Below are 15,638 nucleotides of genomic sequence, written 5' to 3' on the forward strand. Positions count from 1 at the left end.
GGCACCCAGCTAAGGTCAACCCACCACATCTAGTGATGAATATGTTCTCAAATATGACTCCTCCTGAGCATGACCTAATTTCCTTATTTGGGCTGTTCTGAAACTTAAGGCTTGTATGTTTGTCAACAGAAGTGTAGAGGTGACAGGAAATAAAACTGCCTGTGCCTGCTTCTGTTTAATAATCCTGTAGCAATTGCTTTGTGCATGAGTGTGACCTGAGGCAAGGAAAAAACTGTTAGTTACTTCTCAGTTTCTCCAGTCCTCTTTGCTCCTCATCCAGTCCGTGGTTCTCACAGATTGTGAGTCTGTCTGTTGTTTGGAGGGCACAGAGTAAACAGAACAAGTGTTCTGCATAAACAGAACAGTTTCACTTCAAAAGCAGACACATGAAATGGCAGGTCAACTTCTTAGCATTTATAGCTTTATTTAAATTATTTAAGTATTTTATTTAAATGTCCAAGCAATGGATAAGTTGCAATTTCTTACCCCAGCACACAAGCACATGCACAGAATGGTTCTTGGGATCCAGCTATGGGGAGAAGTCCTTGCCAGTATTTTCAGTTGCATTCTTGTCCTGCTGAAGAGTCCTTTTGTTCAGTATTTTCAGTTTATTGGTTGCTTCTGGTCAGTCAAAAAGCAAAAGAAAAGAGAAATGCCACTGCTGCTGTGTACCTGGATTCTTTTTGATGTTGGAATAATTGTTCAAATTTGGGACAACAGTCCAGATTGTTCTGAAAGTCTTTAAATTGTATATTATTCCTTGTTAAATTAGCTTCTGCTGCTAAATTTCCTTGTATATGGACTTGCTGGAGGGGTATTTTTGATTAATCAGCACTATTCTTAGGGAATTAACTTAATAGTATAACTTTAAAAAATATTTTGTGTTTTATTGACCATCTATTAATGAAATACCAGAAATCCAATCTTGCTAAAATCTGCTAAAAGTTTCTGGTTACTTGAGTTAGGAGCAGAAGCTGCATGTATTAGAAACCAGACCTGTCTTCTGGGGATTCACGTGACTAAATCTGTCATTTTTATTTTTCCTGCAAGGGGTGGCACACAGCTTCATTTCTGTCTCTAGCTCTGAAGTCCCAGCCTCAAGCATATTTGATCCCTGCACTTCAGCAGTTATTCAAATATTTAATAAACATTCTTTGAGAGGTATTTGAAATTACCTATTTACTTCCATGGAAGGTGCTGCATAGAATTTAAATTTACAATTTGCATTCGACTGAGGTCCATGGCTGTTTGAGGAATGGACGGAATCATATTTTGCAAGTAGACAAAACAGGGATACCTTTGCCTTTGGTGAAAAGGATCTTGTATCATAAATTCATCTGTTGACAATAAATTAGTAAATAAGGTGAAAATGTAGATTTACGTTTATTATTCACTGATAGAATAAGTGAATCCAGCTAAGGAGTAAGAAGTGGCAGCTAAGCATCTTAGATTTGCCAGAATTGTGGTAAGAACTGGAAAGAAGTTCTACAACCTCAGATCATAAAACAACAGAGAGAACTTTGGACTTGGAGGAACTTTCCATCAGCTGGGGAACTGGATAGCTCTGACACTGGTCACACACCTCATAAACTTTTGTCTTGTGAAACAGTTCACACTCTCTCATGAAGGTAAAAATATTGCATAGGAAGTCCTAACTAAAGCTGTCCAGGGCTAACTCTCTAGTTACCCGAACAATATCTTATTGCCTTTGTCATCTCACTTTTTTTTTCTGTTGCTGTTTAATTGAAAAATGGCTAGTCCTTAAGTTTTTCAAGAACTTCTAGAGATTTGCTCATTTCTGAAACTGTGTTAAGTGAAGAATAAACCATTCTTTAAGCTGTCTTTTTTTTTTTCATTTTGAAAGAATCATAACAGCATCCATAGAACTCTCCACTCTTCATCCTTCAGACAATAAGCAATACAACAATTTAACCCCCTGTCCATAAATTCAGGCTGTGTAAAGCATTAGAAGATTTCCAGCATGCCTCCTGTTATTCAATAGCATCTCAGTGAGATTGAGCTGTTACATAAAACCCTTTACAGAGTGAGATTTGCAGATGGATTTCTCTACTTCTGGTAATGACCTTTCCATCTGTCCTGTCCTGCTAAGTTTTTCATCTCCAGTTGCACAGGAGATACAGTCACTTATTAAAACCCTGGGGTCCATATAGCACACAAAAATGTAATTTATATGATGTTTCTCAATAGAAAAGTGTAATTAATTCCACTTTCCAGAAAACAAAGTCATAAGTGTTAAAAAAAAGTGATTTACTACTTTAGTCATAAGCAAGATGGGGTTTTGCTAATAACCTTGCTAATTGGAAAAGAGAGCATTGTTTTAAAGGATTAAAGTATAAGAGTTTGCCTTTTAAAAACATTTCAGATCATATTTGCAAAGTTCATTAATAGGTCTCCTTGGGTCTTTTTGTTGACCCAAGGACATCCTTTACATCCCTCATGTACCTTGTGCTGGCTTTACTAACAAGAATAACTTTGATGAAAAGCTGAGTGGGAGCAGGACTGCACAGCAAAAGGTGAGTTAGGGAAGGAGAGAGCAGCTGGTTTCCTGAGCTAAATTAACTCCCTCTAATGTAGGTGCAGGGGTAACTCTTGGGAAATGCAAGAGATAATAAAGAAATTCAAATCTTTGTGCAAGGGAATTTATGGTAAAATTGCATGGTTCCAAGTGTTTCACTGCTGATAGCCATTGTATGATATGGATGTTAATAATTTGTGAGAGGAAATGGTAAAAGCATGATTCAGGGAAGAAGTTGTGAAATCAGAGACACTTGAAGGTGAGGGAACCTCCCACAATCAGGGCAAGGAAATTATGGCTTGCATCGATCTTAAGATTAGTGAGGCAGGAGATAAAAAAGGTATAAGAACGTCAGAGAAAATGGCAAGAGGTCAGAGGGAGATTCTCCCTCTAGCAAGGGAAAAGTGCAGCGCTCCCAGGGTGGAGAGAAGAGCCCAGCTGGTGGAATTCTGTTGGATCAGGGCTCTACATGTACCTTTATGATGTATGTGTTTATACATGCTATGTTTTTATGCTGGGGGTTTAGTCCCTGTCACCATTCACAGGGAGATTTCCATATGTTACTGATTTTGTTCTGGAGAGAATTTATCGTCTGGTTTATAGCTATATTTGACTTCCCACTTATGTTTAGTTTATTTACAATTTTTACCTGATAACATTACATTATTAAAGACAGCAATGAGGAGAAAATATCCATGAAAACACTGCAGCATACCAAAGGGGGAAGCAGGGACATACAATGACTGTGCCTCTTATTTTTCGATGGGTGGCAGTGTTAGCACAGAAATTATCTTTCCACTGCTTAAACCTGGCTCTGAGATCTCCAGGCAGTTTCCTTAGATGTCATTCTGCTTTTCTCAGTGGAGGAATTTCACATTACATTATCTCCGAAGTATGTCCCTACATGAGTGTGGAAAGCTAGAGGTGTCTTTCCCACCAAAGCAGCAAAATCCTACGCTTCAAATGCAATTACATACCACCAGGAAAAATTAAAAAATGTGCATGTGCATGTTAAACCATGATTGATTTAAAATACTTAGACAAAATACTGTGTAATGTCCTTAAAGTTGCATTAGGCTTGGTAAATGGTATAATTTGGAATTGGACTATGATCTCTGACAGAATTTACTACAGAAAGCAAAAAGTTATTAATATATCACAGCAGGGTACATGAAGCAAGCAGGCTGATTTCATTGCTGGTTTAATGTCATTGATTTATGTCTCAGGTGCATGTAGAAATGAGATGGCTCAGTGGGAATGGCTGTGACATGGACTGCTGTCCCCACCCCCCTGGCTTTGTTTTTTTTCTCTCTCTCTCTTTTTATTTGGGTGGTTTGTTTTTTCTTTTTTTTTTTTTTTTGTTTTTGTTAAATTTAAACTTGCTGCTTGTGCCTCAGCTGGTTTAACCTTTAGCTGACCTAGTTATTGAACCAGGGCAGTCGATATTTCTCCTTTGTTGCTTGCCTTTTCCAAGGAGCAGGCAGACAGTGGTGGGAGGCTGAGCAGCAAGCACAGAGCTGTGTGTGTGCCAGGACCTCGCAGCTCCCGTGCCGCTCATGCACAAGCACCGTTAGTCCCTGAGGGCAAATGCATGCCAAGAAAACCATGGGGTAGCGGGCCAGTGCAGCGCAGGCACCACTGGCCAGGAGCCTCCAGTCCCTTGATGCATGTGCTGCAGAGAGGGAGTGCTGTGGAGATGTTCAGCTACAGGAACATTCCCATGCAGCTGCACATCCCCACATGGACAAAGGTGCAGCTCAAAGGTAAGTGTGCAGCCACTGCAGCGCTGCCGTGGCACTGCCTGTGAGGCTGGGAGGCAGGGCTGGCACCCTGGTGCTTCACCGAGCTGGCAGGAGCCCCAGGAATGAGCTGTGGGCAGCAAATGCTGCGCAGAAACTCCCAGGCTAACTGAGGCTTGTGCTGAAGGCTATAATTAAAGCTATTCATAAGAAGAGAAATATAAACAACAGGTAACTTGCTAATTTAAATGACCCAGTGATATGTTTTGACCCTGAAGACACTCAAGACTTTGGAGCTGCCTTGACCTTGGGGTTTACAGCAGCATTTTCCTGGTATTGTGTATGACCAACACATCAGCAGAGTAGTGTTTTCCAATTGAGGTCCTGGCTGCACGTTCCTGCTCTGAAGTGTAGTCCTGCTCTGGTGAAAGTGTACTGTTTCTTCTGAATGTGGGGATTGTTTTTTGGCACAATTTGAACAGCACAATCTCCCAGGGTACCTGGCCTTGCACAAGCATTTCTTTGTGCTGGTCTGCTTTCTGTTTAGTTACACCTTGCTGTACAACTGAGCTGTCATGTACATCATTGAGGAGCTCCCTCCAGCAGTCTTTACATGCTGCAAGTTGTTCCTTCGGTTCTTTATGATCTTTCCCAAGCTCAGGCAATATTTCAGCTCTAGTTCAGTCTCCTGGTCTTACTGTGGCTCTCTCCAGCCACACATAACCACGAGGAGCAACACTTGCTCTGGGGAATTTGAACAAAATGAATCCTAATACTGCAAGAGTGTGTATGTTTGGCAAAGACCTACACATTAACACCTAAATCCTGCCTTCCTTTGCTCCTGCAGCCAATCTTGCTTTTTAACTGGTATAAAACTTCTTTTTTTTTTTTATCCCCTTGCATATGACTGTATGAAGGGACCAAGGTACACTGTTTTATTATCTAGTTTTTCTGAGAACAGAATTTGTGGCTCGTGGAAAATATAGGTCTTTCAGCAGACTGAGGCTGAGCTTGCCGACACTGTTTATGCCTGTATTCTGCTTGGTGCCAGACTGGGACAGAAAAGAAATACAAGCAAAGTTGTTCAACACAGACAAGGGCTCACTGTGCCCTGCCCTTTCCACTGAACAAACTTTGGAAGGGCTATTAGAGGTGGTAAGCTAATATTAAATTGAACCAAGAATTAAAGGCAGCCATTGAAATGAACAAGAACTTACCTATGTGTTGCAGAACATAAAAAAAAAGGAGAAAAAAAAAGGAAAAGAGAATTAGTTGATGTGGTAGTGGTAGAGAAGAGAGCAAGAAAGAGGAAAGCAAAATCTGTTGAATAAATCAACTGAATTTTTGTACATTGTTTGTGCTCCATTTAAGCTTTTTAAGCAATGTGCCTGGCTGAAGGAAATATTTATGCAAAATTGCATATTAATGAAAAGGAATGTAAAATAAATTTCAAGAAATAAATGGTTATGCATGCTCTAAGGAGGATACTACGATATGATGCCAAAGTAAAACACCAACTAATCAGCATCTCTTAAGCTGCAAATATGAAATCTTATCAGTAAATTGTTTTTCCTAGGGATTTGCACTTCAGTAATTATGTGGCGAAATTTAGCAAAAGCTCTCACTATCGGAAGAACTCAAACCAAATATGCAGAGAGAAGTGTGCACAAGTGAAGTTTTTATCTTTTCAGAACGAAGTAATGAGGTGTAAACATCTACAAAACACATTTGACTTCAAAATCCTTTGAACCAAGATGGGCAGAGTCAAAGGCAAAGAGTTCCCTGGTCCAGAGGGCATCTAACACCACTGATAAATTTCTGCATCCCAGCTCAGATCCAGCCAGGGCAGTATTTATATATATATGGATTGGGGGATTTTTCAGTAATCTACATTTATTATTAGAATTTGACTATTTAAAAATGCAAATATACCTGCTGACAAAGGCAAAAAGCAAGAGAATGATGCTAAAAATATCAGGGCTTGAAATCTCAGCTGAATAATCAAGCTGCAGTCTGGAGTGACTGGATAAAAGAGCATGATGAGACCTTTCTTTGGAGGTGTGCTGCCTGATTACAGGTAAAAATTGGAAAACTATTGCAATTCCTGAAGCTTCATTCCTTCCCTAGCTTCTAGCTTCTACCCCAGACAGCTCCTGAGCTGTCTCCCTGCAATTCATTTTGATTCAGGTGCTTTTTCTTTGGCTAGGAGGAAGAATGAGGCATTTTCCACTGCTGCAACAAGTGATGCTGTCTGTCCTTTTGCTGCCGAGGTAAATCTGTATTGATAAAGCATTTGCAAATGCCTTCCTACAAACTCCCACAGCAATTCTAGTAATAGCTGATGGCTGTTAACAGGCTGTCAGCATGGCATCAACAGTTTACTCTGCTGAGGACCAAAATGTTTTAATCTAACACGTGTTCTTTTTTGGCTGTAATATGAGTGTGTGAAAGAGAAATGCAGTGAGTGTGACATTCTGGTCAGAACACCTGATCAAGTGTCTCTTCTTATGTCAAAATATAAGAACTATTTTTTTTTTTCTCCCAAAAAAAAAGAAAAAAAGCGGCCAGGTAGAACAGTGAAGGTGCTCCTGTTAATCTAGCAATTTTGTGTTTAAAGGTTTTGTATATGATGAAATTCTCTAAATAATGATCCTTGAATTAATTATATTAGATTTAGTTAGACAGTGCCCTGTTTGTTGGAGATTTTTGTGACAGTGGAGCAGTAACTGAGTTTCTTCCAAGTCCCATCAGTTCCATGCTAATAATGGAGTAGATCACAAGTTCAAAGGATTACTTTGGTTTAGAAGTTTACATATGCAACTCCCAAAGGAGTTTTGGTGCAAGATTAAGAATTTATTCAATAAATTTAAAATCTGTAGAAGCATTCACATCGTTAAGAGTAGCATTCTTTTCCTCATCACCTCTGGATGGCACAGGGCCCCCTAGAGCACTGCTGTAGGGCAGTGCAGGAGGACCCAGGTGCTGTGCTGGAAGGTTGGGGTCCCATTGCCAGTGACACCTGCTGTCCCCCAGGGACCTGCCATGAACAGGCACCTCAGGCACAGCACACATGGAGAAACAAAGCATATTTGCTAGTACCTGCTTTCTGCATCTTTGCTTACTGCTAAATATTTTCCAGTGGGTTGTGGGGAGACCACGTCACAGAGAAGTGTTGCTTCCTTGCTCTCATCCACCCACCATCTAAATTAGGTGTTTTATAAATATTTAATCACCAAAGTATCCAAGTCTTTGCCCAGTCATGTTCTCTGGTTATGGAGCCCCAAAATGATGGGAATCACAGGCTGAAGTTTATGTGGAGTTAGAAGTGAATAGAGAAATTCAGAATGAAGCCTCCACCATAATGACAGACTGATAAATCACGTCTGTTTTCCTCTACAATACAAAGAGGGAAAAAGCAAAAGAATGACCTAATTTAATCATGGAGATGAATGGTGTGACAGGAGAGTGTTCCTAAAAACACACATAAAATGTAAATCCTCCTTTCCTGTGAGTGCCTGGGCAGCAGTTGACTTCTGTGACTCACTTAACAGAAATTCCATGGGAAAAGGTTAGGCTTCCTCTGGGATGAAAAGAACAAGAGTAAATGATATAAACGGTGATTGTAAAGAAAATTCCTGCCTAATATCCCCTGTCTGCACTATATGAAAAACAAACACAGCCAGTGAAGTTTTGATTGCTGCAGTAAGTTCGTTGTCTTTGGAGAGGTGAAGAGGACAGGCTCCACAAAGCTGCAAGGCTTTGAAGGTTGCCTGGAGAGTGCAGATCCCTTTCAGAAGAGAAAAGGAGTGCATCTCACATGAGATTCTTGGTGTGCTGACTGAGAACTGTGGACATTTAACCAGTAGCTTCTTCCTCACTCCAGTTGGTCATTGGTGTGACGTGGAATAAGCCACAGGGGAGTCACAGCCAAAACATCTTCCCCAGGTGGATGCAGGGAGAAAGAGTCAGAGTGGAAAAAGTGTGTGGATGGCCTACGTGCAGCTGAGTTCCAACTCACAGTGTCTGTTTATGGAAGTTCATATTCAGCTACATACATCATCAGCTGTCTCAATTACAGCCCTACAGCATAGAGGGAATAAAAAGCTAGAATTATGCTTGAGAACTGGAGAATTATTTGTAATAACTCAACAGAACAAATGCATATTGATAAACAGCAATCTGGGCTGCTCATGAACAGCAGAAGGAAGAGATGAAGAGCAGGATTAAATGGCCTGGTCTTACTGAAACAACAAGAATCTTCATTCTCTCTGATACTCATTTGGAAAAAGACACATGAGGTATCAGGAACAGAAAGAGGCTGCCACTGAGACTTTGTAGAAGCCTGACTTTGGCAGTGCATAAATTTTCTTGAATATCTGTGATTTAGAGGGGATTTTTTTTCTGCTTTTATATTGTCTTTGAAGGTGTTGGAAATTGTGTCATAGTGCTCTCTCTGGCATTGGTAGCTATTTGAGCAGGGTCCAATTTAAAGATTATATTTTTTTTTGGAAGCAAGTGATTTCTATTCTTTAGACTGGAATGCTGGGGAGGTTATCACTATTACCTCCTGGGGGGTGAACCTTTAAATTGGGTAATATGAGTAGCCTGTGGCAATAATAATAGCTCACAATATCTTTAGACAGTGATTTGAGGAGTCCCGATGGCTCAGTAAATATTTAGTAACAGTTTCAACATCATCACTCAAACTGCTAGCCCCCTGCTAGCCCAGGTGGTGCTCAGTAGGCTTTTCAGGCTGTCACTACAATACTGTGCACAATGTGTCTGACCCCTCTCTGGAGTCAAACAATACCATATTTACCAAACTGATACCCACAGTAAAATCTAATTAATAATAATCTGCTAAGACTACTTAATGTTCCTGCTGAGGAAAGATGTTTACTAAAAACTTTTTATCTTCAAAAAAACTTCTGTCAAGAAGCATCTTGAAAACGAGGATGAAAGGGAAATAATATGACAATAACTGATATAAAGGTAATTTTTTTGTTTATAATTTATATCACATATCTCTGGTTAGAAAGAATTTAGTAGGTTAACACAAATGTTTATGTAGCTTTTCCAAGCAGAGTAACCAAAGTAGTATTGCTGACCTCAGTATTTCCTGAATCACATATACAAATCCCACTCCATGAATGCAAGTAATAATTAGTATCCTCACTACACGTGGGGAGCATTATAGCTGAGCCACAGTGAGTTCTGCAGTCATATTTTCACCTAAATGCTCGATTGTAGCAGGCAGAATGTGAGCACAATGGGACAGCCACATTAATAAGACTTTCCTGTATGTAAGGGTTTTGCAGAGGTGATAATTTGCTAGATAGCTGCCTGCCAGAGTTAGATATAGGGGCTAGGGGTTCTTCCTTATTTCATTCTGGCTATATCAAAGAACATTGTTAATGTGTAAATGTCTCAAAGGCAAATATAGCCTTACATTGGTACAGGGATACAAGGAAAAGGAACTTGTGTCAACCCCTTTTCTTTGCCATAACAACAATTTGGCTTTTTCCTGGCCATTTAGTAGGAGCCTCCTGGGGATGTGCACTCTGTGCCTACCAAGTGTCTCTCCTCCTTGAGGTACCCTGGAACAGAGGCTGCCTGCTCAGTTTGTCTGAGGGTACTATTAGGCTGAGTACTGTAATTTTCAATCTTCTAAACTCTACAAAAGTTATTTTGGCTACAGAATTTTATACTACACATATTCTCTTGATGGAGTGAAAAAAGACTGAGGAAGAGGGAAAAGCAGAAGAAGATAAAGACCCAAGTTCATCAACACCTGATACTCAGTTTATGTGCCATTTTGACCACTTTCTTAATTCTGCCTGGAACTTTATGAGCAGCCATTCAAAGTGCTGGGGTACTGCAGGCCTACCTGGGACTTCTGCTGTTTATCCATCACAATTTTCTCCCCACTCTGGAGGATATTGCTGCCTTCCAATACACAAACTTTGTTTAGTTTTCTTTAAATAGAAAGGAATTTCTTTCCATCATTTTCCCTAATGCAGAATCAATCTGTATGTTGCCTTGAACACCAGAGGCTTAGGATTGTCTGGATGTGAAGAGCCAGATCACCCCTGAAACTACCCTCCTAAAGCCAGAACCAAATGTACTCCCAATGTTAGGTTTTGCCAACTTTGACAAGTCATCAGAATTATTTTAGTTAGAGACTTCATCTTCTTGAGCATCCAAACTAAATAAGCACAAATTGCAGTCTCTGAATTCAAAGCAGCCATCCTCCTGGCTTCTGTTGAATGATGTGCAAAAAAATAATTAAATTTCAAAATCTTTTGAAAAGAGTTCTCTTGAGGTTCTGTTGGAAGTTCTCCATTTATTTCAGTCTCCCTATGAACAGTAGACAGGTGAGTTGTCTTGAACACAGAGTGGATAACATTCATCAAAACTGTGCTGCTATTCAAAGTTTGCCTCCTCTGTGCCCCTTTCTGTGTAAGCTGAGAACAGTCAAGCTCCCAGCCTTAAAAAAAAAAGGATGTGTGCTTTTGCTCAGTGGCCTAAAAAATACAATTTAGAAGAACCATTCAGAGTGGATGCATTTCCCTTTCACAGTACACAGCCTGTAACCTAACACTTTTTTTCATCCCTTCAGTAACTCCTGGCCATTTCAGCGTTAAAGCTCTGAATCTGTTTTGCTCTCACACTTGCCCTAGCAGCCACTGAGTGAAGTGATTGAGTACACAAGTGTGAGCTGACAGTTGTGCTGCTTGCTTTGCAGAGAGAGTTTTCTAGTAGTGATCTGAACCTAACATCCCTTCATAATCCCCTGTTATCAAATAAAGTTGTGTACACACACAATGCAAGATGGGAGAAGAGGATGAGGAAAAAACCCTCAAAGGTATAAAGCTCCTAAATGTGTCTAAGTTTGAAAGCACACTCCCCTGCTGATTGAGTCATGAGATTTTCTTGCTTCCTTGCTTGTGCCAGGGACACTGCTCACAACCTCAGCCTTCCTGGTAACTGTATTTAACTGTTCATTTGAATATGCTATTTTTACTCTCCTTGTTTTTATTGGCCACCACCTTTTTTTCCTTGTAAAAGGTTTTTTGTCAAGAGGCAAAATAGTTGGATGTTGAAAAACCATATAATATTTTGACCAGCCACTAAATTTAAAAAAAAATCTCTGGCTCTTAGCTTTCCTTCACCTTTCCTGAGGCTGCTCTTTCAGACACTGCCTGCTGAAAAGTTGAAGCTGAAAGGCTCTGTGGAAAGGGACTTTGCAGCAGCAAAATAATGTCCAGTCCATCTCCTTTCTTTTCTCTCTTGAATCTAATGCTCCAGAAATGCTGCCAGAAGTTGTTTTCAGGCCATCTGGGATTCCTCATTTGCATCATACAGGAAGTAGGAATAAGACTAATTTTGTTATAAATCAAACTAAATTACTTAAAAAAAAAAAAAAAACTACCTGTCAAAATTAGGACAGCAGTTTCTATTTACCTCAAACAAGTCAGCTGGAGAGAATGAGATCATTGTGGATAGACAGAACAGATATAAAACTCCCAGAGCAGGGGAAGGAGGAACAGAAATTTTGACCAAAACCATTTCAGTAACAGAGCGTATGAAACCTGATGTCTTCCCATAGGAGAATACTTGTGGGGCATGGTTCTCTGCTCCAGTGGTTTTCCCAAACTGCCACTCTAGAACTCTCCTCTGGTCTTCTGAAATCACAAAAATAGTCAGCTTTAGGGGAACTATTGTAAAACACGTTGTGAGCTCCCCTCCCCTATCGATCACACGTGTGACACCCTTCAGCCTGCTCAATACCACAGGCTCACTTCAGTGGAACACTTCTACAGTGATGGGGTTTTGACAGACACAAAACTCCAGTCGATTCCCAGCTCCAGAAAATTTCTTAAAGGCATTTTTTCTACTAGTTTCTATTAATTCCACACAGCCAATGTTTAAAATTATTTTTCTTTTTGCCAGTTTTCTTGGATGTGGCTTCCTTTTATATTCTTTTCTGCATCCCCAAACTATAACAAAAGCAACACTTTAGTCATGTTGATTAATTGTGCATTTCAACACCTCTCATTTGAGGCTCTGGGAAGCATTTTATGGTTTATTGGGTGATGGGAGTGAAATCTTTACAAGATCAACTACGATCAGCAGGGATTACTCTGCAGGATTTAATTCTCAGTTTCTTTCACATAAAAATGAATGTGATGGAAGTGAAAAATGTGGATCAGAGCTTTGTGTCCACCAGAAGCAGTACCAGAGGTCTAATGCATCTGGCCTAAGGCCAGATCAGCAGGATTAATACCCTTATGGTGCTCACTGACTTCTGTACCACAGGATAGGCCTTGAGGCTGGAGCAACCGTGTCCTAAATGCTAAAGGATGGACCACAGACAAAAACTTAGCAGGGCTTTTCATGGGTATTCATGTCTTGCTGCTCCCATCTCAGTAAAAGAATGCAACTCTCCTTGTAATTTCAAAGCCACTCGTTCAATCTCTTTGAGTAATTATGGGATGACAGCCGATTATACCCTGGAAATGCTTGCTAGCCCTATTAATCTTTTGCTCATATGGGCTGTTTATAGCTAAAATTATAAACGAGTGAATGAAATGGAGTCATTTCTGATTAGGTGGTTTGGGAAAGAAGCCCTGACTCCAGCCCAAAAGGTTCCCCCAGTGTTCCATAGTGAAAGGTGCTGAGCATCCATAGAAATCAGCAGGGGCTCAGCATCCCTGAGGAGCACTTGGCAGCTCTTGGCCATGGTTGGATCACACCCATAATCACACCACTGGGGCAGCAACTCAGAGAAATATTCTGGTTGAAACTCAGGATAAATTAAAGGGAGGCAACCAAAGAGAAACTATTTTCAGAGAACGAGACTAGAATTTCAGTGCCATTTAGCCTGATTCTTTGGAAATAATTTGTCTGCGGAAGAGTTCCTATTAGGGTTGAAGCACTTAAGAGGCCTTATTACAGGCTTGCACACACATACTAAGTCAGTGTGATGCACAGTTTAATGCCGTGTTACTGCCAGATGGACTTTCATGTCCCTATTGATATTTTTTTTTGAAAAAGAAGAAAAATTAATTACAATGTAATGCTAGTGTTTCATTGGCTTGTGGTCAAATTTAAACAGCTTCAGGCATCTAAACTAAATATATATGAAGAAGGTTTTTTCTTAGACTGACAAGGGATTTTTATTTTTTTTTAATTAATTTGGAATGTCAATTCCTATTAGTATTATTCTATATTTATAAATATAAAACATATATTTTTAGCTACCCCCGTACTCATGTAAAATACTGATATGTGTTGAATTTATAATTCAAAACTAGTATTTCTTTTTAGAAATTATACTAGGAAAATAATGTAACTGGAAAAATTTGTATGACTTACTATCTCAAAGGTCTTTTACTAATCTAGTCTCAAAAATAAACTCATGTAACTACTTTGATAAATAAATTAGATCCATGATATAAGCAAAAAGCCAAAATCTTTTATTTAATTTTATTGCTTATATCTACTTTACCCAGGCAGTGAAATTGCTGCTATGGAATTACTTCTGTAACACAGAAAGAGGACAAAATTTATGCAACAAAAAAGACATTTGAGAGGAAGATCTGGAATAGGAGATGAATCAATTTGTTCTTTATAACAAATAATTAATGACTGCTGCTATTGAAAATACATGGGGAATATCTAATTTTGCCCAGACAAAACTTTATTATCTGTTAGAAAACTATGATCTTTATTGAGGTTAGGGACTTGGGATCCTTGCATGATGATTTTATTTTATTCTTGGAATGCTGCCGCTGGGGAATGGTTGAAAATTCTTCTGTCTGTGGCTTTCCACTCATCAATCTTGTTATTTTTCTTTTGTTTTAATTAATGTATAATGAATCATTTCAGTGTTACAAGGTTAGGGAAAGAAATTCATGTCATGTGAGCAACGCTTCTCCATTTTAGCATTTGTGGAAAAGGTAATCTAGTGGGGCTCCAGAATAAAAGAATGGCTTTTGAGGCCTAGATGAAAAGTGCGGTAAATTCAAGGAGAGGAAAAGCACTGCAACTGCAGAGACTGGTTTTTGTTTTAAGGACAGTAAGATGAAGAGTAATTAGAGGATGTGAAAAAGGTCTCATAAGAAGTTCCTGTGGTTTAGAAGTCTTTCTGCAACAGGACCTCTCTCCCTCTGACTGCAGTGGTGGGCTGGTACTGCAGTGAACTCTTTGTTTCCATTCCATGTGGCATTGGCTACATGCATTTTGAAATATAAAATTGGTGGTGGTTTGGGTAAGATGGATTTCTAACCTCATGATGATTTCCTACAAACAATTAGGAGACAGGGAAAAGGAGGTACAGATGGGCAGATACAGACAGGGAGTTACTGAGACTGTAAAAGAACTCTCTAAATATTGAGGAAGAGCTACCAAAGGAATTAGGGTTAGAAACAATTCAGGAAGCTGTTGTCTTCTGCAGAGTTCCTCTAGAATTTTGCCCAAATACTTGCCAGCTGAATTTCTTACTATTCATTCAAATATTATTGCTGAGCTGTTGAAAATGCACAGGGTCTAAAAAATAAATAAATTTGGTAACTGGTTATGAGGTTAGAAAATAACTTTACACAGTTACTTTTGGAAGTGAGGACTGCTTGCAGTTGGTCTCATTCTTGTTTTCCCCACTACTGCTGTAGTTTTAGGACAAAAAAACTCCTTGGGCTCCCACGTTCAAGGCCTCACAACTAAAACTCTGCTCTCCTCCATGCCTACTTAACAAAACACATTCATTTCTTATGAAGAAATTGCCTTCTTGCAGAGGAAGGGGAAAAAGGCTCAATAAAATAAAAAATCAAAAGAAACAAATAGCGAGAATAGCAAGAATGTGAGCCTGTTTCTTGGAACATCCATAGGAATTGCTTCAGGAATTAACCTCCATAGCTTAGCAGGCATACTTGGACATTTCACTTAATACTGCCTATGTTATTCTTTAAAATTGTTTTGGTTTGAGGGTAAGTCTCAGCTTAGGAGCTCTGATATTGAAGTGTTTTAAGTGTTGCAGCTGCTACACCAGTAATACAGTCCTGAAGCAGCCTGCAAAAGCATCAGGAGAGCTGAAGAGCCTATTAACCACCAGCTGCCAGTTCAGGCCTTGAAGTTGGTATTTGTGCACAAAAGCAGCATTTCCAACCCAAGTGTCTGCGAGAGCAGGGCAAGACAGAGCCCCTGGGCACTGCACAGCTGGTGCAGCTCAGTTCTGGAGTTTCACAAGCATTTTCCTTTCCATCAGCCAATGTCCGAGTGAAGCCTCTGGGGGTAGGAGAAGTCTTGACCACATCTGTCACTTTGAAAGCAGTATTTTGGGTAGCTTTCAGCTCTGTTTTCTC

The sequence above is a fragment of the Vidua macroura genome, chromosome 10 (assembly GCF_024509145.1).
Source record: "Vidua macroura isolate BioBank_ID:100142 chromosome 10, ASM2450914v1, whole genome shotgun sequence".
In the NCBI taxonomy this organism is placed as follows: domain Eukaryota; kingdom Metazoa; phylum Chordata; class Aves; order Passeriformes; family Viduidae; genus Vidua; species Vidua macroura.